Consider the following 12,500-nt stretch of genomic DNA (forward strand, 5'->3'; position numbering starts at 1 on the left):
TACATCGTATACTCGTTTACTAAAAAGTACAAACCACGCATCATCCGGATTGGCGGGTTTTTTTCTCGTTGATTTTGATTTGTTTTCGCTGCTCTGCTGACAATTGCGATATTACGGTGGATATTAAGTAAAATAAATGTTTAGAATTCCAATAGAACAAACTTTGTACCCGAAACCTAGAAAAACATTCTTTCAAGAGCAAGACATGTTCACCATTTATTAAGGAGCCACATCAAATTAGAATTACATCAAAACGGTTAACGGCAATGCAAAATCGTGTTCAACTACACAAGCAAACACTCACCCATCATCCCTCCCTGCTCATCAATCCACATGCAGCACTGCAGCAGAGTAAACATCAAGTGCTGTGCGCGAGCGGCCTCAGTCCACTGACGCACTGGCGGTTCAAAACAGAACGAAAAAGATAAAACGTTCAATGTGCCTCCCGGTGACAAACACAAGGTTACGGCACTGCATTCGTAGCTTCTTAGCTCTTGCGCCGAGCTGGGGCTTGCTACGAATGTCGCATGAAAAGATGATACGCTCGTGGTGATGGGTGCCTAGAATTTGGCGATGTCACCGAGCGGCTCGGAGCGGTGCTTTTACCGAGTCTGCATGAGTGTGATTAGAGAGTGTCCAGAACACGTTTCTTTCCATAACTTTCGAACCACATGTCCGATCTTTAAAATTTTAAAAGTGAGTGTTTTTAGATAGTCTATTCGTTTAAAACCGATTTTGTGAAAATCGGTTCTCTAGTTTCTGAGACAATGAACATTCGTTATTTTCACATTTTGATGAATAATATACAAACTAAGAATCCGATTACAATAAATTTAATAAGATTTTATGGGGCAATCAGACCTTTCATTTAAGAATAACTTTATAAAAATCGGTCCAGCCATCTATGAGAAAATCGAGGAAGATTGAAAAGTTGCACACACACAAACACGCACAAACACACACACACACGCACACACACACACACACATACACACACACACATACAGAAAATTCTCAGCTCGTCGAACTGAGTCGAGTGATATATGCCATTCGGCCCTTTGGAGCACTCTTCTACCTTCGGTTTTTGCAGTTATCGCTATACCTCTCTAAGAGAAAGGAAAAACGTAGTAATTATCATAAATACGCGCACTACTGGATGATTTGTTAGTACCTTTTTGGATACTTTTGTGTGCAAATTGTGCACATGTGGTTGCTGAGCAAGAAGAGTTTGAAGGTCATTTATTATATATATATATATATATATATATATATATATATATATATATATATATATATAATATACTATATAATATATATATATATATATATATATATATATATATATATATATATATATATATATATATACATACATATATATATATATATATATATATATATATATATATATATATATATACATACATATATATATATATATATATATATATATATATATATATATATATATATATATATATATATATATATATATAAGCCGACAGTAGGACATTGAGCATCAAACAGTTTTCTGCAACGAACGATTGCGATATTTTCATCAGCTAACTTGATCGGTCTGGCATATTGTTTCATCAGGCGAATATGATAAAAGAGTTGGTGTATTCGAAAGCCTGTCGATAAATGACCTTCAAACTCTTCTTGCTCAGCAACCACATGTGCACAATTTGCACAAACTCTATTGTAAATTAAAGATGGATCTGTTCTCCAAACGTTTTGAATAGTTCCATCGTTAAAAATTTCATGTAGTATATTGGTTAAACTGCAATCAAAGTTTATATTTCAGTTGAATTCCCCCGGGGAATGGAGCATTGTAGCACGGAAACTTTTTGTTGCACAGTGAAACTTTCTTAGAAAGAATTGCAGGGGGCTGAAGATACCTTGTACAGGGCTCGTGACGGTTAGGCAATGCAACAGTAGACTTTAGTGACCAAAATATCAAGAAATAGTGACTTTATTTTTTTGAAAAGTATCCAAAAAGGTACTAACAAATCATCCAGTAGTGCGCGTATTTATGATAATTACTACGTTTTTCCTTTCTCTTAGAGAGGTATAGCGATAACTGCAAAAACCGAAGGTAGAAGAGTGCTCCAAAGGGCCGAATGGCATATATCACTCGACTCAGTTCGACGAGCTGAGAATTTTCTGTATATGTGTGTGTGTGTATGTGTGTGTGTGTGTGTGTGTGTGTGTGTGTGTGTTTGTGCGTGTTTGTGTGTGTGCAACTTTTCAATCTTCCTCGATTTTCTCATAGATGGCTGGACCGATTTTTATAAAGTTATTCTTAAATGAAAGGTCTGATTGCCCCATAAAATCTTATTAAATTTATTGTAATCGGATTCTTAGTTTGTATATTATTCATCAAAATGTGAAAATAACGAATGTTCATTGTCTCAGAAACTAGAGAACCGATTTTCACAAAATCGGTTTAAACGAATAGACTATCTAAAAACACTCACTTTTAAAATTTTAAAGATCGGACATGTGGTTCGAAAGTTATGGAAAGAAACGTGTTCTGGACACTCTCTAATCACACTCATGCAGACTTGGTAAAAGCACCGCTCCGAGCCGCTCGGTGACATCGCCAAATTCTAGGCACCCATCCCCACGAGCGTATCATCTTTTCATGCGACATTCGTAGCAAGCCCCAGCTCGGCGCAAGAGCTAAGAAGCTACGAATGCAGTGCCGTAACCTTGTGTTTGTCACCGGGAGGCACATTGAACGTTTTATCTTTTTCGTTCTGTTTTGAACCGCCAGTGCGTCAGTGGACTGAGGCCGCTCGCGCACAGCACTTGATGTTTACTCTGCTGCAGTGCTGCATGTGGATTGATGAGCAGGGAGGGATGATGGGTGAGTGTTTGCTTGTGTAGTTGAACACGATTTTGCATTGCCGTTAACCGTTTTGATGTAATTCTAATTTGATGTGGCTCCTTAATAAATGGTGAACATGTCTTGCTCTTGAAAGAATGTTTTTCTAGGTTTCGGGTACAAAGTTTGTTCTATTGGAATTCTAAACATTTATTTTACTTAATATCCACCGTAATATCGCAATTGTCAGCAGAGCAGCGAAAACAAATCAAAATCAACGAGAAAAAAAACCCGCCAATCCGGATGATGCGTGGTTTGTACTTTTTAGTAAACGAGTATACGATGTAACAATGATTTCCGCTAGTGTCAACATCCTCCTACTGCTTACAGTACCGACACTGAATTATCCAAAATAATACTAACATTTCAACATCGTGATATTTACTCGCATGAAAAAATAAATCTATTGATTTATAACAATGAATGCAATACGGGTGATATCATTTACCTTCGTTACGGATCATGAGCTTACTGCATTTCGTCTATACTATTTGTAATCAAGATTATGCTTTCATAAATCAAAAGCTGTTGTTATAAACGTTAGTCAATTTGATGATATTTGAGATTTGATAAATTAATAGTTTTAGCGATATAAGTAGATTGGCGTTGTTTTTTTTTATTTGCATTACATTGACTGAGCCGGTAACATTGTGATGGCAAACATGTGTTTTTCAATTCGGCTATTAGCTTATGTGCAAGTTGCTTGGAAGCACTATTCTCTTCCGTTTAAGCCTTCAATTCTTTTCGGAACTGAGCTCACGGTGAATGTTATTATAATTTGATTAGTATGAGAAAATTTTATCATATCAAAGAAATTCATTAATGGAGATTAAATCAAATAAAATACATCTAATTATGTCTCGCTTTTTCAATCAGAATTAACACATGAGTAGCTGGACTGATGATAAATCGCAACTCTGAATGTATGTACTGGTCGGTATAGGTATAGCTGCCATCATATTTTAATGAACTTTATCGTAATCGGTCAACAGATTCCAAAATAAGTTCCAGAATAATTATGAAGGAAACATGAAGCCGCTGAAACACCTTGATACCCTTTTTATATGTCTCTTATTGGTAATTATATAAGCGTTGTGGCTAGATAAGCTGCGCATCAGAGAAAGCGACTAAGATTTATTCAGAAGCAACCCATCGACGGGTACGGTGACCGTCAAAATAGTGGAAATTAAATAATAATGAGTTGAACCAAAATCAATCTTGCTCCTCCCCTTTTTGCATCATTGAATTGACTACGCAGCATATAACGCAAAATACTGAATCAATGTTGGTATTTCTAGGTAGAATAGTCAACAAAATCCGAAATCGAAGAAAAATAACAACTCGAGATAATCAAGCCATTCTCTCCGCATAATCGAACCCCGGATAATCGATATTATATATATATATATATATATATATATATATATATATATATATATATATATATATATATATATATATATATATATATATATATATATAAATAAAAAATGAGAATTTTTTCAATCACATATAAAAAAAAACAATTTTTTTTTCATCGATTTCAGTATTTTTTATTAATAACATAATGTATTTTCTTTAAAAAAATATCAGTGAATGTTTGAGTAAGGGCCGTGGTCTGCTGTTCGACGCAACTTTGTTGCGATGCTCTCACAAGAACGTTGTACGGCACTTACGTCCATTTTTCGAATACAATTCCGAATTCTTGTAGTCAGTTGCTTCGTATCCTTGGCCCTCCAATTGTTTTTATATACTAGGCACTGAGTGAGCCAAAGAAATTCTCTATTGGGCGGCACTGGTGCAAGTTTGTTGGGCTACGATCTTTCGGCACGAACGATATCTTTTTCTCCTCAAGATACGCCAGCGTCTTCTTGGCGTAATGGGAAGACGCCTTGTCTGGCCAGAAGACGTACTTCCCATCCGCGTGATGCTCGTTCAGGAACGGCAGCAGGATTTTATCGAGGCACTCTTCTTGATAGATTTGTTGGTTGATTGCCAGACCGCTCGGCTTAAACCAAGGCTTTGAAATGCCCCGGTCGGAAATGGCGATGTACAACATAACCTTTTTTTCAAACTTGTGCTTGAACTTGTTTTTCACTTCAGGCGGTGTGAATGACTTGTCGCTGGAGTAGTAATTATCATTTCCTGGAATATGCGTTTTAGACAGCGGAAAATAGCTTTCGTCGTCCAGAACGAAAGACGTCCCGCGGTATTTTTTGGTCATCCACCGACACTGTGTTTTAACCGTCTCAATCTGCTCCTCCGTGTACTCCGGCGACCTCGTCTTCTTCCTGCAGACGATTCCTTCCATCTTGAGGGTCCGATGGATCAATACGTGGGAGCAGCCATATTTCCGACCGGCGTCACGCAGGCTGGTTGCGTCCTTGTTGTCAAACAGCTTCTTAACCGATGTCTTCTTTGCTTCGTCATTATCGTCACCGGACGACCTTCGACCTTCCGCTCTACGTACAGGGAACCCAGGATACGATATACCGTACTGACAAGTACATTTTCTTCCTTAAAATGTGTAACCGTGAACTTTTTTCCTCGCTGGAAATGCGTTTCGTAGAACCGTACAATGCGTGGAAAAAATCATATATCTTCCCAGTCTATAAAAAAGGAGATAAATGCAGCATTACGAATTACCGCGGAATCACATCTCTATGTGCCGGGTCGAAACTGTTGGAGATTCTCGTGGGTGAGCTTATAGAACAACACGGCTTTTTTCCCAAACGCTCGATGACAACAAACCTGCTTCAATTCTGCTCGTTTTGCATTAAGAAAATAGAGGAAAATGCTCAAGTTGACACAGTGTACACTGATCTTAAGGCGGCTTTTGACCGCATTGACCACCACATATTGTTACGGAAACTAAGCCGACTCGTTGCTTCTGGCGGTTTTGTTTATTGGCTACATAATCACCTGACAAACCGCAGCCTTTCAGTGAAGATTGGACCCACTGAATCTCGTACCTTCTGCAACCAGTCTGGAGTTCTTAGGACCGTTACTTTTCCTGATATTTTTTAACGATGTTTGTTTTATAATTCCATTTGGTTGTAAACTACTATATTCTGACGATTTAAAGATATATCTTGCTGTACGGTGTTTAGAAGACTACAAGCAATTACAAAATGTTATTAACCAGTTTGCAGATTGGTGCCGCTTGAACAACCTTACGATTACGAACAACCTTACGATTCCAAATGCTCCATTATTAGCTTCACTCGACGTAAAACTCCTATATTGTTCAATTATAAAATCGACCATGCTCCTCTTGGAAGAGTTGACATAGTAAAAGATTTGGGAACTGGATTCCAAGCTTACATTCCAGAACCACTACTCTAGCATAATTTCGAAAGCTAACCGCAACCTAGGTTTCATTATGCACATGGCCAAGGATTTTCGCGACCCGTACTGCTTGCGAGCTCTCTACTTCTCGCTAGTACGCCCCATTCTTGACACAGCCTCTGTTGTATGGAGCCCGCATTTACAAATTTGGAAATCCAGAATTGAAGCTGTACAACACAAATTCATCACATTCGCCCTAAGACATCTTCCTTGGTCTAACACAGTAAACCTACCACCATATGAGGACAGATGCAACCTGTTGAATATCGACACTTTAAACAAACGGAGGAATGCTTCAAGAGCTGTTTTCGTCGCTAAACTGCTAATGGGTGAAATTTATAGTCCTGAGCTCCTGTCGCTGTTGAATTTAAACGTCGGTTCCAGGCCTCTAAGATCTCGAGTCTTCCTTCGACCTGCGTTTCATCGAACCGACTATGGGAAACATGAACCAGTTCAAGCGATGTGTTGTATTTTCAATAGTGTATCATTTGTTTGACTTTTCTTCAACTCTAGAGCATTTTAAAAACCGAATGCTTCGAAGTGATCTGTTAAATTAATCGTAAAAAATGTGTTATAGTGTTATTACTTTTTATAATTCTTGACCGATTTTTGTATGTGATCTGTAATTGTAATCTCTGTACACTTCATTCAAAAATGGGTTTTTATGCCGATTTGAGAATGGTTGTGATGTTATCAGCTCAAGGCGGCTTTTTCCATTGCCCACTTCATTTAGACTGTGTCAGTTGAATTTAAATAAATAAATAAATAAATTATTTATGGAATGTAACAAACTTTTGTACACCTATTCTATATTAACTGATGACTTTTTCAGCGAGGAAGGAGGGTTGTGGGTACGTTTCCAGCGGTTTTATGATCTCCAATGGAATATACAGTGGTCAATGACATATAATAATTGAAACGAAAAGTCTTCTCAGGCCTTATGTCCTAACGTTTTCTCTTTCTAAGCTACCTGGAGACGCCACTATGTGTATAGAGACTGTCTATAAGCCACGTTCTCATAACTGGTTACTCCAGATATCGATTTGATACAGTCATACATTTTTCTACAATTCATATGAAACGTAGTTTTTGGTCTACCCCCTACAGTCCCTTAATAGTCCACGTTGTTTATGGTCGACCCTATATTTACTGTTTTATCATGTTATTCATGTGAATTATTCGTAGATACACTACTGTTCATTTTTCAGGTGTTGAAGTCAACTTTTTGTTTTTGGCACAATCTCACCCCATAGAAGGGGTGAGATTAGGCCAAAGTTCATTTAATTTTAGCAAAATTGTAGTTTATTGTAACTTAACCATATTTGTTGTAGTTGTTAACAAAACATTCTAGAATGCATTGGTGTATTTTGGATCGAATTCTTTGCTTAAATGTGTGCGTTACAAGCTTGAGAACAAAATAGCATAATTTTTTGGCACAATCTCACCCCGGATGACGGTACACTAAGAACATATTTATCGCTGGTTTGTTTCTCGGATGATTGATTATCGAAAAATGTCGTTGTCGAAAAAAACGCATGTATCAATGACCGTTCAAATTTGTCTGTTTGTCATTTACGAATTTTTAAAACTATGTCAAAGAAAATAAACTTCGTTCTTCTGTCTTGCTGCTGTGGTAAATATTCAATGTATTTGGTCAATACTTTTTTATACTAAAAATCCAACGAAAAGCAGCGTTTTAAAGCGCAAGCACATCACTCTGCTTCCTGCCTAAAAAATGGAGGATCGCGATGCTGGATATTTCCGGTGAAGGCGTTAAAGAAATAAAAGACCTCTGGAAACGTACCCACAACGCTTCTTCTTCGCTTTAAAAGTCATCAGTTTATATAGAATAGGTGTACAAAATTTTGTTACATGCCATAAGTAATATCAATCATTGAAAATTTCTATCTAACAATTGAGAACAGTAAGCTTCTCAAGCTTATAGTCATTATTTCAAAGAATACCATAGCTAGACAACATACCTTATGCTGTGGGGAAAAAAACACACCCTATGTAAACAATGCAAGTGTTTCGGTGTATACTGATATAATTTTGTCGTGAATGTGAATTCCGCACACTGTGCCGTTCAATATAGCTTGGCGCAATCTCACCCCAAAAGGGCTCGAAAAGTGTACAGTTTGGAGAAACATTATTTTCTGAGCCGGCACAGGTTCAATGCATAATATTTCCTCAACACATTGGAGACGACATCCTAACGTACCAACTGAGCAGTAAGTTGATGTGATTTCTTGATTGGGTTGGTTTTCCTGGGACATTTTAGGATAACGTTATTTGCGCATGTTTTTCACACTGTACTTTGAAACATTCTTTAAGCGAAACAGTTCACTGATATTATCTATATTCCATTTTGAGTTGTGAATAAATATGTCATGTTTTATAAAGTATTGAATTTGAGGTATTAGGTTTTGGAAATCTCAAGTAATTTAACATACAAACATTTCCCGTTTTGGCTCAATCTCACCCCCGTGGCTTAATCTCACCCCGGCAGACGGTAATAAGTTTGTCAAATAATTTTGACAAACAATTATCTCCGACTAAAAATCTGTGAAAATTTTTTCTGTCAAAAAGTGACAAATATTAGACGCTTGGTCAAAGAGTGTACTACAACCTTAACAAACACGATTCGCTAGTTGGGTAGCAGCCGTGTTCCAATCAACGAATTCCGGCTGTACATCCAAACTCCGTTTTTCATTTCACACCAAGCACATTTGGTATAAATATTATATGACTTAATATTGTGCATTTCCACGTAAAACAGGTAAATGAAAAAATACGAGTATTTTAATGTATCAGTTATGCCAAGTTCGAATTGGTTTTTTGAAATTTAATATATAAGTTAAGGCGGACGAAGAGTGATGATCATATTGTAGTTTATCTGAATTGTAATCTGTTCGGACCGTTCAAAATTAAACTCAACGCCATTGAAATCACAAGCAGCACATTTACATTGCAGGTTGTTTTTTTTTGCTTTTTTTGAAAAAGCATAATAGCAATTCAAGTGGCATATCGCAAAGAAAATACATATATGTATACTGAATATTTTAAAAGACTGTGTTTTTTATATGCTGATGAAATAAACCTAAATAATTTCTACCACTGTGCAAAAACATGGAGAACATTTTCTGATTTTTATTTTTTTTGTAATATTTTTTTTTATTTGAGACGCTTTAACCTTGAATGGTCATTCGCGTCTTTTAGAAAAGATGATTCATTTTTACAAATTCTTAATTAATCCTATAGATTTTATGAATTCGATTACATTATCTTCCTGTTTCTTATCATTTCGTAATATTTCCTTCAAATCTTAATCATGGTAACATTTTTTTTCTTGTCTCTTCAAGTTCCTAACAATCTAATAGTAGGTTTTGAGTTTTTAAATAGTTTATTTGACACGGCACGATACAATTTATGTTTAACTGAGCCAAGTACATTTTTTTCTAAATTCTAAATTAGCAGGGAAAAGAGGGAGGCCTTTTTTTTATTCTCGCGGCCGACTACGAGCTAGTGGGGATTTAAGGTGAGAGGAGGGGTGTTACAATTTTGTTTTTTACTATTTTATATTACAGAATGTATTCATTTGTACGTGGCTAACCAGTGATGTTCTATTTGAGCAGTTTTGGTCTGAGGTGTCTGCGTAAACATAGAGATGCCGAGTCTTCTTTTTAGTGCCTCCAGCCGGGTGTATCATTCTCTTTCAGTTTGTGACAGAAATTGTATTCTAGCAAATAGATAAAAGAAATCAAATTTTAATGCCAGCATTTTTTATAAACCCGTATAGCTGTGTCATGTACTGGAGATCACCGCTTCCCAGAATGACTCTAACGGGTACGTTCGGTTGTTTTCCTCGGGCCCGAAGGGAATCTATAAGCTCAGACCTGACACCACAGTATTCGGTACACGACCAAACAACATGCTCGATGTCATGGTAGCCATCGCCACAAACGCATTGATTACTGTCTACAAGCCCTATACGAAAGAGATGCGTGTTTAACGTATAGTGATTGGACATAAGTCTGGACATCACGCCTACATCCAACCCCTTTGTACCATGCTTTCGTCGATACCTTAGGAAAAATGGAATGTAGCCACCGTCCCAGTTCATCTGAGTTCCATGATGATTGCCAACTGTTGAGTGTTCTCTGACGCAAAATGCTATAAAATTCATCATAAGCAATTGGTCTCACATAAATATCGCCATCAATAGCACCCACCTTAGCTAAAGCGTCAGCCTTTTCATTGCCCGGAATGGAACAATGAGAAGGGACCCACGCTAAGGTAACCCGGTAATTTTTATCTGTTAAAGCACTTAAAAACCGCCGTATTTTCCCCAGGAAATACGGGGTGTGCTTCACAGTCTTCATCGATCGCAGAGCCTCAATGGCACTGAGACTGTCTGTGAAGATGAAGTAGTGGTCTATGAGCAGGGTTTCGATGATCCCAAGAGAGTACTGAATGGCAGCAAGTTCTGCGACGTACACGGAAGCAGGAGCATCGAGTTTGTAGGAGGCGGTAAAATTTTCGTGGAAAACACCGAAGCCAGTGGACTCATCTAGATTAGATCCGTCAGTGTAGAACCTTTTATCATAACTAACATGTTTAAACTTATTGGAAAAAATTTTAGGGATCTCTTGGGGTCGCAATTGATCCGGGATACCAGAAATGTCTTGTTTCATGGTGGTGTCGAAGAATATAGCATTTTTAGAAGTATCTAAAAGTGCGACATTGGAGGAACCGTATGAAGAAGGATTAATATCTCGAGCCATATAGTCAAAATATAAAGTCATAAATCTGGATTGAGAATGAAGGTCGACCAACCTCTCGAAATTTTCAATTACTAATGGGTTCATAACTGTGCATCGAATTAGCAACCGGTAAGAGAGATTTCAAAAACGATGTTTCAACAGAAGAATACCCGCTAGCACTTCAAGACTCATCGTATGGGTCGACTGCATGCAACCTAAGGCAATACGCAAACAACGATATTGTATTCGTTCCAGTTTGATCAAATGTGTGTTTGCTGCGGAGCGGAAGCAGAAACACCCGTACTCAATTACAGACAATATCGTTGTTTGGTAAAGCCTTAGAAGGTCTCCTGGGTGGGTTCACCACCAGGTTCCGGTAATCGTACGAAGAAAATTAATCCTAATAATAGTAATAATAATAGTTATAATAATAGTTATAATAATAGTTACAATAATAATAATAATAATAATAATAATAATAATAATAATAATAATAATAATAATAATAATAATAATAATAATAATAATAATAATAATAATAATAATAATAATAATAATAATAATAATAATAATAATAATAATAATAATAATAATAATAATAATAATAATAATAATAATAATAATAATAATAATAATAATAATAATAATAATAATAATAATAATAATAATAATAATAATAATAATAATAATAATAATAATAATAATAATAATAATAATAATAATAATAATAATAATAATAATAATAATAATAATAATAATAATAATAATAATAATAATAATAATAATAATAATAATAATAATAATAATAATAATAATAATAATAATAATAATAATAATAATAATAATAATAATAATAATAATAATAATAATAATAATAATAATAATAATAATAATAATAATAATAATAATAATAATAATAATAATAATAATAATAATAATAATAATAATAATAATAATAATAATAATAATAATAATAATAATAATAATAATAATAATAATAATAATAATAATAATAATAATAATAATAATAATAATAATAATAATAATAATAATAATAATAATAATAATAATAATAATAATAATAATAATAATAATAATAATAATAATAATAATAATAATAATAATAATAATAATAATAATAATAATAATAATAATAATAATAATAATAATAATAATAATAATAATAATAATAATAATAATAATAATAATAATAATAATAATAATAATAATAATAATAATATAATAATAATAATAATAATAATAATAATAATAATAATAATAATAATAATAATAATAATAATAATAATAATAATAATAATAATAATAATAATAATAATAATAATAATAATAATAATAATAATAATAATAATAATAATAATAATAATAATAATAATATAATAATAATAATAATAATAATAATAATAATAATAATAATAATAATAATAATAATAATAATAATAATAATAATAATAATAATAATAATAATAATAATAATAATAATA

Source organism: Wyeomyia smithii, chromosome 1 (genome assembly GCF_029784165.1).
Source record: "Wyeomyia smithii strain HCP4-BCI-WySm-NY-G18 chromosome 1, ASM2978416v1, whole genome shotgun sequence".
NCBI lineage: Eukaryota > Metazoa > Arthropoda > Insecta > Diptera > Culicidae > Wyeomyia > Wyeomyia smithii.